Genomic DNA, 16,860 nt, shown 5'->3' with positions numbered 1-16,860 from the left:
TATGGTCAAGTAGGTCATGAATGATGAATAGTGACATTTTGAGGAATAGTTTGAATTGAATCATGAAGGTTGTTGTGTTGTGATATGAATGCATTAAAAATTGTACTAAGATCATGAACTAGACACTTTAGACGAATGGACGAAGTTGGATGTTATGACCATGAATATGGGTGAATTAGAGGAAAATTAAGGAATCTAGATAATGTGGATAATGTGAATGACTAATGGCCATTGTTATGATATAAATGAAGGTATAGACGCTAGCATTGGAAGGAAGCGTGCAAGTGTAGAATAGTCCGACGAAAAGGTATGTAAGGGTAACCCTTCTTTCATAAGACATGGTTCCTTGGCCAAACTCTTAAATCCTCTATATGAGTATGTTGTATTCAAATGATTGACACTCCGAGCTCATAAGCTCACGATCCTCGATATGTGCTACGATTGTACTACGCACCCCATATGACGATTAAGCATAAGATATAGATGTAGCGAAAATAATGATGATAGTGATAACGATGATAATAATAATGATGTTAAAGGTGCCTACGGGCTATTATACTTACATGGTCCTATGAAGGGCTATAATGACACCCCGAGCTTATAACGCCGGGTAGGATATATGTATATGAATATGTATAAAGTATGTATACGATTACGAAACGCGCGCACACCTCTGCAGATGGTACGGATAACGCTGAAGCCTTGGTAGGGCCAAGTATGAGTAACCTTGAGCCTTGGTTGGCCAAGTATGTATGAAACACCGATCCTATGAGGTCGGGTATGCAAACTAAATGCTGTGTATATGAAATGACTATATATATAATATGAATATGAATGTGATAAGACTATGTATAAGAATACGAATAAGGATATGTATACGAATATGAGCACAAGTATGGTATGAGTACTATTATGGAATACGGATGATGACGTAGGTGTACAAATACGTATGAAAAATGGAAAGTCCTACGAAAGGAAGGTAAGTGCTATGACGATGATATTATTGTCTCCCCCTCCTATGATATTTCATATGTTGTTCATGATGCTTATTTATTGATGTTGCTCATGCTTCACATACTCAGTACATTCTTCGTACTGATGTCCTTTTGTTTGTGGACGCTGCGTCATGCCCGCAGGTGCACAGGGAGACAGACTTGATCCATAGCTGTCTATCCGGAGATTACATAGAGAGCTCCATTTCCTTCGGAGCCATATCTTTTGGGTACTCATTCTTTTGTGTATATAATTAAGGGCATAGCGGGGTCCTGTCCCGCTAATGTGATATGTTATACTCTTAGAGGCTCATAGAAATGTGTGTGTGTGGGTAGATGTGTTTGGTCCATGTACATTGATGTGGCATAGATGCCTATGATGATATAAATGTGCTGTTGTCCAAATGGGACTAGTTGACGAATGAATGGAAATGCATGTATAATTATGTGGCTCACCTAGATGTCAGCATTAGAGTAAGATAAGAGGGTGCCCGGGTGGGCTAGCACCGGGTGCTCGTCGCGGCCCCGGGTCGGGTCGTGACAAGAGTTCTCCTACGTCCTCACCTCCGGAGGAGCTCAGAGGGGCATCTGATCCAGCCCCAGATCCAGCACCAGTACCAGTACCTCCAGTCCCTCAGCCGGATGTTTAGGGTCAGGAGATGAGAGAGATGAGAGATGCTATACGTTTGTTGACTCAGATACTTGCTACCCAGGCTGGACGACATGATAGGGTCATGAGTATCCAGATGGGGATGCTAGTGCCAGGGCCCGAGATTTTCTTACATTCGGTCCCCCAGAGTTTAAGGGCACGGACCATAAGGCTGATCCTCAGGAGTTCATAGATGGTATACAGCGTACCTTAAATGTGACGAAGGCGTCAGCTACAGAATCTGTTGAGTTAGCTGCTTATAGATTGCTGGGTATAGCAATTAAATGGTTTCAGTCATGGAGATTATCGAGGGGTAGGGATGCTCTTCCGCCGACTTGGCAGGAATTCTCAGATGCCTTCTTGCGCCATTATATGCCACCCGGGTTGAGGCGGGCAAGGGTTGATAGGTTCCTTAACTTGCAGCAGGGTAGCATGTCTGTTAGAGAGTATAGTGTGGAGTTTGATTCTTTAGCCAGATATGCCCCTTCTATTGTGCAGGAAATGGAAGATAGAGTTCACCGATATGTGATGGGATTAGAGCCAGGGTTGCAGGAAGCTTGTATTGCAGTAGCAATGCAGCCAGGTATGGATATAGCTCGTATTCAGGCTTATGCTCAAGGGTCAGAGGATCGTAGACGCCAGCGAAAGGCTATCTCGGAGCAGAGTAGTAGTCAGCATAAGAGGGCCAGGTCAGAGGGTCAGTATTGAGGTTCCACTACCGAGAGCATACCCCAGTTTAGTGCACCTCTGCAGTTTCGAGGATCTCAACGGGGTAGGGAGACTCCCCTTAGGCAGAGACAGAGTTCTTCTTATGCATCGGGTTCTCAGTAGCAGATGGGGTCATGGCAGGAGGTGATGCCACCTCCTTGATGTGCGACTTGCGGGAAAAGTCATGTAGGACGGTGTCGTCAGGGTATATGCTATACTTGTGGTGATCTGGCGCACTATGCTAGAGATTGCCCACAAAGAGTGGGTAGTATTGTTCTTGAGAATTTGGTAGCAGCGTCGTCACCCTCAGTGAGGGCCCCAGAGATAGGACTCCAGACTTCTTCTGGCCGAGGTAGGGGCGGAGGTAGAGCTTCTAGCTCCAGTACTGGGCCGCATCGTATCTACGCTCTAGGTGGGAGACCGGTTCTAGAGACACCGCAGGATGCACCATCAGGTATACCCTTCTTCGGATGATTTATTGATGGATTTAAGCTATATACGAAATGACCCTTATCACTAGTAAGATACGATTAATTTGACCTTAAATAGTACCATCATGTTTTACTCTATTGTTTAGCTATCCATAAAACTTCTATTAGTTACAAATTTTTCAACATTCGGGGACGAATGTTCTAAAGGGGGGAGGAATGTTAGACCCCGTATTTTAGACGTCGAATTATTCGCGAAGGAATCGACGTGAGTTAAAGACGGAACCCTTCCCGGACCCGAAATAGGAACCCTTAATCCTAAATTTCGAAATTAGGACTAGGTGTTTATAGATTTTTTTCTTAGTACAAAAATATTAGTGGAAGACTTAGTACACATTTTAATATTGGCAAAGCATGCTAGTGGTATACATTTTAATATTGGCAACTCATTATTATAAGAAGGCATGCTATTACATGTTGGAAGACTCATTACACACACTTAAATATTAATTCATCTAATGCACATGCAATTGTAAAATAGACAATTAAAAATTGAGAAGTGAGGAAGTGAGTAGTGGGGAATATTTCTTGAAATTTTGCTCAAGACCATGTGATTGGCTCAAAGCCATGAGGGGGACATGTGGCCAACACATGTGCATCATATTTAAACCCATTTGTTGACCAAAAATCAGATTTACCCTCACTCCATCTTCAACACAACAAAGTAGAGAGAGAGAGAAAGCACAAGCCATGGCATTCGGCCATGGCTAAGGAAAAATAGAAGCTTGAGTTGTTGATCCAAAAATCAGATTTTCAAGGTAATTCAACCCTTTAGAAGTCCCTAACAACGTGAAGGTGATCATTAGATAGCAAGAGCAAGAATTAAGTTCAAGACTCAAACCCTAGCCAAGTTGAGAAGTCAAAGTGCCAAGGTAAGGTTTAGCTTCTTTTGCATGTGTTGAGGGTGGTGTAAAACGTGTGTTTGAGGTGTAAATATAAGTTGCATGCATGAAACTATGTGTGTTGATATTGAAGTATGGTTTTAACTTGGTAAACATGAATTGCATGCATGAGATTTCGAATGTTGGTGTTGGAATGTTGTTGAACCGTGTGGATTGTTTTAGGATGAATTTTGAGGTGTTGTGAATATGTAAATGTACATTGCATGTATGAAATTATGAATGTTGGTGTTGAAGTATGGTTATAGCCGAAGGGGCTGTTTTAGAGGTGATTTGGATATGTTGTGCATGTGTAAATGTGAATTGCATGTATGAAATTGTGTGTGTGTTGATGTTGAGGCCTTGTAGAAGCCGTAGGGGACTGTTTGGTGTGGGATAATGGACTGATTTTATTTAGTAATTATGGTTGTGGCTATCCTAGATTGCATGGCAAAAAGAATGAAAAGAATTGGAAGGTTAAATGTGAAGTTGTGTTGATATAAACATGTTGTTGTTTTGTTGAATTATGGCCGTGTAGTGCACTGTTTTTGTGGAAGATAGTGAACTGATTTTAATTGGTATTTTGATGGTTGTTGTCATGAATTTTATGATGCGAATGAAGGTATTTAATGGTTTGAGTTGGAACTAAAATTGTTTATAGGTTGTTGTAAGGTTATAGTGTCGACAATGTAGCAATTTGCGTACGAATTTGGTGATATATTTATCGTGTGACTGCTGGTCGTATTTTACTGAAATTATATGAAAAGAAGACATGAAATAATGTGTAAGAATCATATGTGGTTTTCTTGGTATGTTCGTAAACGTTTGCAAGAATTCCGGGCACCTTTATGTTGTTGGTTAGGGACTGTTTTGGACGTGTTGTGGTTAGGAACTGTTTTGGACGTGTTGTGGTTAGGAACTGTTTTGGACATGTTGTCTTCTTTAAATTGGAAATACTAATGATAGTTAACAATATATACTGTATTTACGTTGTTTGGGTTGTTGTAAAGTTGTTACACGAAAACGTTATGGCTACGGATTATTAGGAGTAACTTGAGAATGTAGTAGCCGTATGTGAATCGTTCTGGAATGTCGTGAATGTGGGCTATTTGGAATGTTATGTGGGTTGTCCGGGTTGGTATTGAACATATGATTATTGATGTTGGATTGGTTGTATGTAGTTGGTTTGCATATAAATAAAACGTCGTCTAAACATCTAGAAAGGAGTTACTGACGTTAGAATACGTTTTAAACCCCCCCCCCCCCCCCCCCCCCCCCGTAGCTTAACCATAATTCTTGACGTCTTAATATAGGTTGAAACTTTGGGCAGCGTATACGTGTTGTGTTATGAATAAACGCCAAAGGTATGTAAAGCTAACCCTTCTTTCTTTTGGCATGTCTTAGATCTAAGTGATGAATGATATGAATTTTGGGGTAATCCTATTCATAAGTTTCGAGTGTGATTTATGATTCTTATTCATTTCTTGATGTTAGAACTCTCCAGTGATTGAGCCTCCCCTTTCAGTCTTGTGTACGTTGGATAATAGTCGATATATATCAGCTTCTATTTTTACGAACTCTATGACGACTCATGTCTTGACTTCTATAAAATGTGTCATACTATATTGACAAGCAACGTTTTGTGACTTCACTACATATTCATACTGTGTATCATATGTATTGTTATTGTTCCACCTGATCAGCTGGATTATGATATTCTTAAGCCGGAAGCGGCTGCCCGAAGGGTCCATTATTATTAAGCCGGAAGTGGCTGCCCGAAGGGGCCATTATGATTAAGCCGGAAGCGGCTGCCCGAAGGGGCCATCATTATTATGCCGGAAGCGGCCGTCCGAAGGGACTATTGTATTATTAGCCGGAAGCGGTCGTCCGAAGGGACTATTGTATTATTAGCCTGAAGCGGCTACGAGTAGGATATTCTATATTTATATCGTGTATGCTAGAATTTGTGTAAGGGACCATATGGCATGGCTCAAAATACTGTTCCAGGTTACTCCCGGGTTGCTTTCTAAACTTGTTTACTGTTACGCTTTTCCTTGTTTATGATTCAGTAATGCTTTACATATTCAGTACATATTTCGTACTGGCCCCCTCTCTTCGGGGGCTGCGTTTCATGCCCGCAGGTTCAGGGACGCGGTTCGACAATCCAGCTACCTAGGAGGAGTCAGCACTGAGAGTCAGACATCTCCACTTGCTTCGGAGACTGCTCATGTCTTGGTATAATTTTGTGTATATATTGCGGGCACGACGGGGCCCTGTCCCGTCACTTATGCATGGTTATACTCTTCTAGTAGTCTGCGAACAGCGTGGGTGTCATGGTTACTGTTTGGCCGTGTCGGCCATTATTTTGTTGTACAGAAGTATTGGTAGCCTCGTTGGTTTGCCTTGTCATACGTTACGTATATGTTTCGATATGTTTTGGGATATTTTAAGTTACAGGTCGACTTTGTTATTCTATTTAGACCTTTCAAACCTAGTTAAATAAACCCTATTGAATGCCATGAGTGAGTACAGGTAACATAAGTTGGGTTATCGGGCAGGTTAAGCTCGGTCACTCGTCATGGCCCTAGGTTGGGTCGTGACAAAAGTGGTATGAGAGGAGTTCAGTCCTCGGCATGTTCGCAGACGGTGTCTAGTAGAGTCTTGTTTATCGGTGTGTTGTGCACCACATCTATAAACAGGATGCTACGAGACATTAATAGGGTGTCATTCCTTCTTTCGTGTTGGAGATCGTGCGAATAGAGCTGTGTCATAAGTGAAGTCCTTAATCTAATAGTCTTGTATAATTTCAGCGATGACTAGGAAGAGTAAAGCGACAACAGCCCAGAAGGGAAAATCAGTTGAGGATGAGGCAGTTAGCCAAGCCCCCAGGTCCACTAGAGCTCAGACTCATGCTGGGATACACATTCTGTCCCAGAGTTGTTACACCTCGGAAAAAAAAAAATCCGTTGGTACGTAAGTGAACGAACTAGTGATAAGTATGAGTGCATGATGTCCATGAGCAAGAAACGATGTTTCATGACCTTAGGCGAGATTTCTAAGGTATCTGAAGTGAGATGAGAAAGTTGGCTAAATTAAGATGAGATATAAGGTGAGCAATGCATGTGCATGGACGTGGGTGATTAAAATGAGAAGTCTAAGAAATATGGGAAGTTGCAGAATTGCAACTGCCTAATGGTCGTAAAGTGCTAGGACCGACCGTAAACTGGTATACGGTCCGTAAACTAGCAGGTCGTAAACTGCCATGCAAGGCTTCAACTTTCTGCCAGCCGAGAAATGGTAAAATACGACCTGGAGGACGGACCTCAAAGTGATTTACGGCCCGTAAACCATGGTCGTAAATCACCATGCAAGCAGCCAAAGCTTCTGGTTCTGGAAATGGTTAAAGGCGATCGCGAGGGACGGTCCGTAAACTGCAATACGGGTCGTAAACCACGATGGACGACCACTGTTCACCTTAGCACAGATTTTGCAAGTCATTAAATAAAGGGACCGACACTTGTTTTATTTCATTACAACATTACACCACTTCTCTCTAAAACCTCTCTCTACATTTATTATACAAGTTTTCAAGGATATTTGAGGATCAAAAACATAAAACAAGGTGAATTAAGAGTAAGAACATCATCAAAGATCATCTAGGTCAAGAAATCCAAATGGAGAAAAACTAGGGTTTTGCTCAAAGTGGAGTATTATTAACCAAAGCTTGCTCCTACAACTTCTAAGGTAAGATTCATGATTTTTACATGATGTTAGCTAGCCTAGGAGTCCGAGTAGTGGACTCAGATAGCAGCGGAGCTACTATACAGAATACAACAGTCTCGTCGCTAGTAGCAGTAGTGAAAGAGCGACAATATGAGGATCCCATGCTAATGCAGTACAGAAATACACTCCCTCAGAAAAAGGAGTCATCATTTGACATTTCAGGAGACGGAGTTCTCCGATGTAGAGGAAGATTATGTGTTCCCGATGTGGCAAGTTTACGCCACCAGATTTTGAGAGAAGCTCATAGTTCCCGTTATTCTGTTCACCCCGGAGCGACGAAGATGTATCATGATCTTAAGTCTATATATTGGTGGAATGGGATGAAGAAAGATATAGCGGAATTCGTAGCTCAGTGTCCTAATTGCCAACAAGTGAAGATTGTACACCAAAGGCCGGGTGGATTGTTGCAAGCTATAGAAATCCCAACTTGGAAGTGGGAAGTGATTAACATGGACTTCATTTCAGGCTTACCCGGTTGTCGACGTAAGTATGATTCCATATGGGTGATTGTGGATAGACTCAGCAAGTCATCTCATTTCTTACCGGTCAGGACGACCTATGAGGTAGAAGATTATGCGAAGCTTTATCTTAAAGAGATAGTAAAACTCTATGGCGTCCCGGTATCTATTATCTCCGACAGAGGGACTCAGTTTACAACTAAGTTTTGGAGGTCTTTCCAAGAGGGTTTAGGGACCCGAGTTGTCCTTAGCACGACATTTCATCCCCAGACCGATGGACAAGCTGAACGTACTATTCAGACTCTTGAGGATATGTTACGAGCATGTATGATAGATTTTCAAGGAAATTGGGATGATCATTTGCCACTCATTGAATTTGCTTACAATAATAGTTATCATATCAACATTCAAATGGCACCATATGAAGCTTTATATGGGCGAAAGTGTAGATCCACAATTGGGTGGTTTGAAACCGGAGAAACTAAATTGATAGGGCCAGACTTGGTCCAGCAAGCTACAGAGAAAGTCAAGCTTATACAAGATCGGTTGTTAGTAGCCCAAAGTCGTCAGAAGTCCTATACGGATAATCGTCGAAGAGACTTGGAGTTCAAAGTGAAGGATTGGGTATTCTTGAAAGTGTCGCCAATGAAAGGCGTTATGAGATTTGGCAAAAAGGGGAAGCTTAGTCCCCGGTATATTGGACCATATGAGATTGTGCGCAAAATAGGCAGAGAGGCCTATGAGTTAGATCTACCTCCGGAATTGGAGTCAGTCCATCCAGTATTTCATGTCTCGATACTTCGAAAATGTGTTGGAGATCCCACTAGGATCGTCCCAATAAATGATGTGCAAGTGACAGAGAAATTGACTTATGAAGAGGTACCCATTGCCATATTAGACAGCCAAGTACGGAGGCTTAGAAACAAAGAGGTGGCCTCGGTTAAGGTTCTATGGAGAAGCAGTAAACGAGAGGAGATCACATGGGAAGTAGAAGAAAGTATGCGATCCAAATACCCACATTTATTTCAGCCCTTGGAAGAAACCCAAGATGAGACGTCAAGATCATAAGGTATGTATATTTTCCTTTTATGCTTTTGGGTCATGTGTGGCCAAACTTTTATGGTGTTATGTTGTGGCCCTGTGTGGCATCGATATTATGGGTTGTGGTGGCAGGATGGTAGCGCCGTATTATAAGGGGAAACTCTAGTGAAATTTTTGTAGAATTCCCGAGCACTTTAACATTCGGGGACGAATGTTCTTAAGGGGGGAAGAATGTTACACCTCGGAAAAAAAAATCCGTTGGTACGTAAGTGAATGAACTAGTGATAAGTATGAGTGCATGACGTCCATGAGCAAGAAACGACGTTTGATGTCCTTAGGTGAGATTTCGAAGATATCCGATGTGAAATGAGAAAGTTGGCTAAATTAAGATGAGATATAAGGTGAGCAATGCATGAGCATGGACGTGGGTGATTAAAATAAGAAGTCTAAGAAATATGGGAAGTTGCAAAATTGCAACTGCCCAGTGGTCGTAAAGTGCCAGGACGGACCGTAAACTTGTATACGGTCCGTAAACTAGCAGGTCGTAAACTGCCATGCAAGGCTTCAACTTTCTGCCAGCCGAGAAATGGTAAAATACGACCTGGAGGACGGACCGTAAAGTGATTTACGGCCCGTAAACCATGGTCGTAAATCACCATGCAAGCAGCCAATGCTTCTAGTTCTGGAAATGGTTAAAGGCGATCGTGAGGGACGGTCCGTAAACTGCAATACGGGTCGTAAACAACGATGGACGACCACTGTTCACCTCAGCACAGATTTTGCAAGTCATTAAATAAAGGGACCGACACTTGTTTTATTTCATTACAACATTACACCACTTCTCTCTAAAACCTCTCTCTACATTTATTATACAAGTTTTCAAGGATATTTGAGGATCAAAAACATAAAACAAGGAGAATCAAGAGTAAGAACATCATCAAAGATCATCTAGGTCAAGAAATCCAAATGGAGAAAAACTAGGGTTTTGCTCAAAGTGGAGTATTATTAACCAAAGCTTGCTCCTACAACTTCTAAGGTAAGATTCATGATTTTTACATGATGTTAGCTAGCCTAGGAGTCCGAGTAGTGGACTCAGGTAGCAGCGGAGCTACTATACAGAATACAACAGTCTCGTCGCTAGTAGCAGTAGTGAAAGAGCGACAATATGAGGATCCCATGCTAATGCAGTACAGAAATACACTCCCTCAGAAAAAGGAGTCATCATTTGACATTTCAGGAGACGGAGTTCTCCGATGTAGAGGAAGATTATGTGTTCCCGATGTGGCAAGTTTACGCCACCAGATTTTGAGAGAAGCTCATAGTTCCCGTTATTCTGTTCACCCCGGAGCGACGAAGATGTATCATGATCTTAAGTCTATATATTGGTGGAATGGGATGAAGAAAGATATAGCGGAATTCGTAGCTCAGTGTCCTAATTGCCAACAAGTGAAGATTGTACACCAAAGGCCGGGTGGATTGTTGCAAGCTATAGAAATCCCAACTTGGAAGTGGGAAGTGATTAACATGGACTTCATTTCAGGCTTACCCCGTTGTCGACGTAAGTATGATTCCATATGGGTGATTGTGGATAGACTCACCAAGTCATCTCATTTCTTACCGGTCAGGACGACCTATGAGGTAGAAGATTATGCGAAGCTTCTTAAAGAGATAGTAAAACTCTATGGCGTCCCGGTATCTATTATCTCCGACAGAGGGACTCAATTTACAACTAAGTTTTGGAGGTCTTTCCAAGAGGGTTTAGGGACCCGAGTTGGCCTTAGCACGACATTTCATCCCCAGACCGATGGACAAGCTGAACGTACTATTCAGACTCTTGAGGATATGTTACGAGCATGTATGATAGATTTTGGAGGAAATTGGGATGATCATTTGCCACTCATTGAATTTTCTTACAATAATAGTTATCATATCAACATTCAAATGGCACCATATGAAGCTTTATATGGGCGAAAGTGTAGATCCACAATTGGGTGGTTAGAAACCGGAGAAACTAAATTCATAGGGCCAGACTTGGTCCAGCAAGCTACAGAGAAAGTCAAGTTTATACAAGATCGGTTGTTAGTAGCCCAAAGTCGTCAGAAGTCCTATGCGGATAATCGTCAAAGAGACTTGGAGTTCAAAGTGAAGGATTGGGTATTCTTGAAAGTGTCGCCAATGAAAGGCGTTATGAGATTTGGCAAAAAGGGGAAGCTTAGTCCCCGGTATATTGGACCATATGAGATTGTGCGCAAAATAGGCAAAGTGGCCTATGAGTTAGATCTATCTCCGGAATTGGAGTCAGTCCATCCAGTATTTCATGTCTCGATACTTCGAAAATGTGTTGGAGATCCCACTAGGATCGTCCCAGTAAATGATGTGCAAGTGATAGAGAAATTGACTTATGAAGAGGTACCCATTGCCATATTAGACAGCCAAGTACGGAGGCTTAGAAACAAAGAGGTGGCCTCGGTTAAGGTTCTATGGAGAAGCAGTAAACGAGAGGAGATCACATGGGAAGTAGAAGAAAGTATGCGATCCAAATACCCACATTTATTTCAGCCCTTGGAAGAAACCCAAGATGAGACGTCAAGATCATAAGGTATGTATATTTTCCTTTTATGCTTTTGGGTCATGTGTGGCCAAACTTTTATGGTGTTATGTTGTGGCCCTGTGTGGCATCGATATTATGGGTTGTGGTGGCAGGATGGTAGCGCCGTATTATAAGGGGAAACTCTAGCGAAATTTTTGTAGAATTCCCGAGCACTTTAACATTCGGGGACGAATGTTCTTAAGGGGGGAAGAATGTTACACCTCGGAAAAAAAAATCCGTTGGTACGTAAGTGAATGAACTAGTGATAAGTATGAGTGCATGACGTCCATGAGCAAGAAACGACGTTTGATGTCCTTAGGCGAGATTTCGAAGATATCCGATGTGAAATGAGAAAGTTGGCTAAATTAAGATGAGATATAAGGTGAGCAATGCATGTGCATGGACGTGGGTGATTAAAATGAGAAGTATAAGAAATATGGGAAGTTGCAAAATTGCAACTGCCCAGTGGTCGTAAAGTGCTAGGACGGACCGTAAACTGGTATACGGTCCGTAAACTAGCAGGTCGTAAACTGCCATGCAAGGCTTCAACTTTCTGCCAGCCGAGAAATGGTAAAATACGACCTGGAGGACGGACCGTAAAGTGATTTACGACCCGTAAACCATGGTCGTAAATCACCATGCAAGCAGTCAAAGCTTCTGGTTCTGGAAATGGTTAAAGGCGATCGTGAGGGACGGTCCGTAAACTGCAATACGGGCCGTAAACCACGATGGACGACCACTGTTCACCTCAGCACAGATTTTGCAAGTCATTAAATAAAGGGACCGACACTTGTTTTATTTCATTACAACATTACACCACTTCTCTCTAAAACCTCTCTCTACATTTATTATACAAGTTTTCAAGGATATTTGAGGATCAAAAACATAAAACAAGGAGAATCAAGAGTAAGAACATCATCAAAGATCATCTAGGTAAAGAAATCCAAATGGAGAAAAACTAGGGTTTTGCTCAAAGTGGAGTATTATTAACCAAAGCTTGTTCCTACAACTTCTAAGGTAAGATTCATGATTTTTACATGATGTTTAAGGTAATGAAGAGTTGAAATACATGGATGGTAGAAAATATGGTCAAGTAGGTTATGAATAGTGACATTTTGAGGAATAGTTTGAATTGAATCATGAAGGTTGTTGTGTTGTGATATGAATGCATTATAAATGGTACTAAGATCATGAACTAAACACTTTAGACGAATGGACGAAGTTGGATGTTATGACCATGAATATGGGTGAATTAGAGGCAAATTAAGCAATCTAGATAATGTGGATAATGTGAATGACTAATGGCCATTGTTATGATATTAATGAAGGTATAGACGCTAGCATTGGAAGGAAGCGTGCAAGTGTAGAATAGTCCGACGAAAAGGTATGTAAGGCTAACCCTTCTTTCATAAGGCATGGTTTCTTGGCCAAACTCTTAAATCCTCTATATGAGTGTGTTGTATTCAAATGATTGACACTCCGAGCTCATAAGCCCACGATCCTCGATATGTGCTACGATTGTACTACGCACCTCATATGACGTGTAAGCATAAGATATAGATGTAGTGAAAATGATGATGATAGTAATGATGATGATAATAATAATGATGCTAAAGGTGCCTACGGGCTATTATACTTACATGTGCCTATGAAGGGCTATAATGACACCCCGAGCTTTTAACGCCGGGTAGGATATATGTATATGAATATGTATAAAGTATGTATATGATTACGAAACGCGCGCACACCTCTGCAGATGGTACGGATAACCCTGAAGCCTAGGTAGGGCCAGGTATGAGTAACCTTGAGCCTTGGTTGGCCAAGTATGTATGAAACACCGATCCTATGAGGTCAGGTATGCTATGTCAATGTTATGTATATGAAATGACTATGTATATAATATGAATATGAATGTGGTAAGACTATGTATAAGAATACGAATAAGGATATGTATACGAATATGAGCACAAGTATGGTACGAGTACTATTATGGAATACGGATGATGACGTAGGTGTACAAATACGTATGAAAAATGGAAAGTCCTACGAAAGGCAGGTAAGTGCTATGACGGTGATATTATTGTCTCCCCCTCCTATGCTATTTCATATGTTTTTCATGATGCTTATTTATTGATGTTTCTCATGCTTCACATACTCAGTACATTCTTCGTACTGACGTCCTTTTGTTTGTGGACGCTGCGTCATGCCCGCAGGTGCATAGGGAGACAGACTAGATTCATAGCTGCCTATCCGGAGATTACATAGAGAGCTCCATTTCCTTCGGAGTCATATCTTTTGGGTACTCATTCTTTTGTTTATATAATTAAGGGCATAGCGGGGTCCTGTCCCTCTAATGTGATATGTTATACTCTTAGAGGCTCGTAGACATGTGTGTGTGTGGGTAGATGTGTTTGGCCTTGTCGGCCTATGTTTTGTATATCATTTTGTCGGCCACGTTGGCTCATGTACATTGATGTGGCATAAATTCCTATGATGATATAAATGTGCTGTTGTCCAAATGGGACTAGTTGACGAATGAATGGAAATGCATGTATAATTATATGGCTCACCTAGATGTAAGAATAAGAGTAAGCTAAGAGGGTGCCCGGGTGGGCTAGCACCGGGTGCTCGTCGCGGCCCCGGGTCGGGTCGTGACAAGAGTTCTCCTACTTCCTTACCTCCGGAGGAGCTCAGAGGGGTATCTGATCCAGCCCCAGCTCCAGCATCAGTACTAGTACCTCCAGTCCCTCAGCCGGATGTTCAGGGTTAGGAGATAAGAGAGATGAGAGATGCTATATGTTTGTTGACTCAGATACTTGCTACCTAGGCTGGACGACAGGATAGGGGTCATGAGTATCCAGATAGGGCTGCTAGTGCCAGGGCCCGAGATTTTCTTACATTAGGTCCCCCAGAGTTTAAGGGCACGGACCCTAAGGCTGATCCTCAGGAGTTCATAGATGGTATGCAGCATACCTTAAATGTGATGAAGGCGTCAGCTACAGAATCTGTTGAGTTAGCTTCTTATAGATTGCAGGGTATAGCAATTAATTGGTTTCAGTCATGGAGATTATCGAGGGGTAGGGATGCTCTTCCGCCGACTTGGCAGGAATTCTCAGATGCCTTCTTGCGCCATTATATGCCACCCGAGTTGAGGCGGGCAAGGGTTGATAGGTTCCTTACCTTACAGCAGGGTAGCATGCCTGTTAGAGAGTATAGTGTGGAGTTTGATTCTTTATCCAGATATGCCCCTTCTATTGTGCAGGAAATGGAAGATAGAGTTCACCGATATGTGATGGGATTAGAGCCAGGGTTGCAGGAGGCTTGTATGGCAGTAGCAATGCAACCAGGTATGGATATAGCTCGTATTCAGGCTTATGCTCAAGGGCAGAGGTTCGTAGACGCCAGCGAAAGGCTATCTCGGAGCAGAGTAGTAGTCAGCATAAGAGGGCCAAGTCAGAGGTTCAGTATAGAGGTTCCACTAGTGAGAGCATACCCCAGTTTAGTGCACCTCTGCAGTTTCGAGGATCTCAGCGGGGTAGGGAGACTCCCCTTAGGCAGAGACAGAGTTCTTCTTATGCATCGGGTTCTCAGCAGCAGGTGGGGTCATGGCAGGAGGTGATGCCCCTTCCTCGATGTGCGACTTGCGGGAAAAGTCATGTAGGACGGTGTCGTCAGGGTGTATGCTATACTTGTGGTGATTCGGCACACTATGCTAGAGATTGCCCACAAAGAGTGGGTAGTATTGTTCCTGAGAATTCGGTAGCAGCGTCGTCACCCTCAGTGAGGGCCCCAGAGATAGGACTTCAGACTTCTTCCGGCCGAGGTAGGGGCGGAGGTAGAGCATCTAGCTCCAGTACTGGGCCGCATCGTATCTACGCTCTAGGTGGGAGACCGGGTCTAGAGACACCGCAGGATGCACCATCAGGTATACCCTTCTTCAGATGATTTATTGATGGATTTAAGCTATATACGAAATGTCCCTTATCACTAGTCAAATACGATTAATTTGACCTTAAATAGTACCGTCATATTTTACTCTATTGTTTAGCTATCCATAAAACTTCTATAAGTTACAAATTTTTCAACATTCGGGGACGAATGTTATAAAGGGGGGAGGAATGTCAGACCCCGTATTTTATACGTCGAATTATTCGCGAAGGAATCGACGCGAGTTAAAGACGGAACCCTTCCCGGACCCGAAATAGGAACCCTTAATCCTAAATTTCGAAATTAGGACTAGGTGTTTATATATTTTTTTCTTAGTACAAAAATATTAGTGGAAGACTTATTACACATTTTAATATTGGCAAAGCATGCTAGTGGTATACATTTTAATATTGGCAACTCATTATTATAAGAAGGCATGCTATTACATGTTGGAACACTCATTACACACACTTAAATATTAATTCATCTAATGCACATGCAATTGTAAAATACACAATTAAAAATTGAGAAGTGAGGAAGTGAGTAGTGGGGAATATTTCTTGAAATTTTGCTCAAGACCATGTGATTGGCTCAAAGCCATGAGGGGGACATGTGGCCAACACATGTGCATCATATGTAAACCCATTTGTTGACCAAAAATCAGATTTGCCCTCACTCCATCTTCAACACAACAAACTAGAGAGAGAGAGAAAGCGCAAGCCATGGCATTCAGCCATGGCTAAGGAAAAATAGAATCTTGAGTTGTTGATCCAAAAATCAGATTTTCAAGGTAATTCAACCCTTTAGAAGTCCCTAACAACTTGAAGGTGATCATTAGATAGCAAGAGCAAGAATTAAGTTCAAGACTCAAACCCTAGCCAAGTTGAGAAGTCAAAGTGCCAAGGTAAGGTTTAGCTTTTTTTGCATGTGTTGAGGGTGGTGTAAAACGTGTGTTTGAGGTGTAAATATAAGTTGCATGAATGAAACTATGTGTGTTGATATTGAAGTATGGTTGTAACTTGGTAAACATGAATTATATGCATGAGATTTCGAATGTTGGTGTTGGAATGTTGTTGAACCGTGTGGACAGTTTTAGGATGAATTTTGAGGTGTTGTGAATATGTAAATGTACATTGCATGTATGAAATTATGGATGTTGGTGTTGAAATATGGTTATAGCCGAAGGGGCTGTTTTAGAGGTGATTTGGATATGTTGTGCATGTGTAAATGTGAATTGCATGTATGAAATTGTGTGTGTGTTGATGTTGAGGCCTTGTAGAAGCCGTAGGGGACTGTTTGGTGTGGGATAATGGACTGATTTTATTTAGTAATTATGGTTGTGGCTA

This window comes from Lycium barbarum, chromosome 4 (genome assembly GCF_019175385.1).
Source record: "Lycium barbarum isolate Lr01 chromosome 4, ASM1917538v2, whole genome shotgun sequence".
Lineage (NCBI taxonomy): Eukaryota > Viridiplantae > Streptophyta > Magnoliopsida > Solanales > Solanaceae > Lycium > Lycium barbarum.
This window is presented reverse-complemented; position numbering follows the sequence as displayed.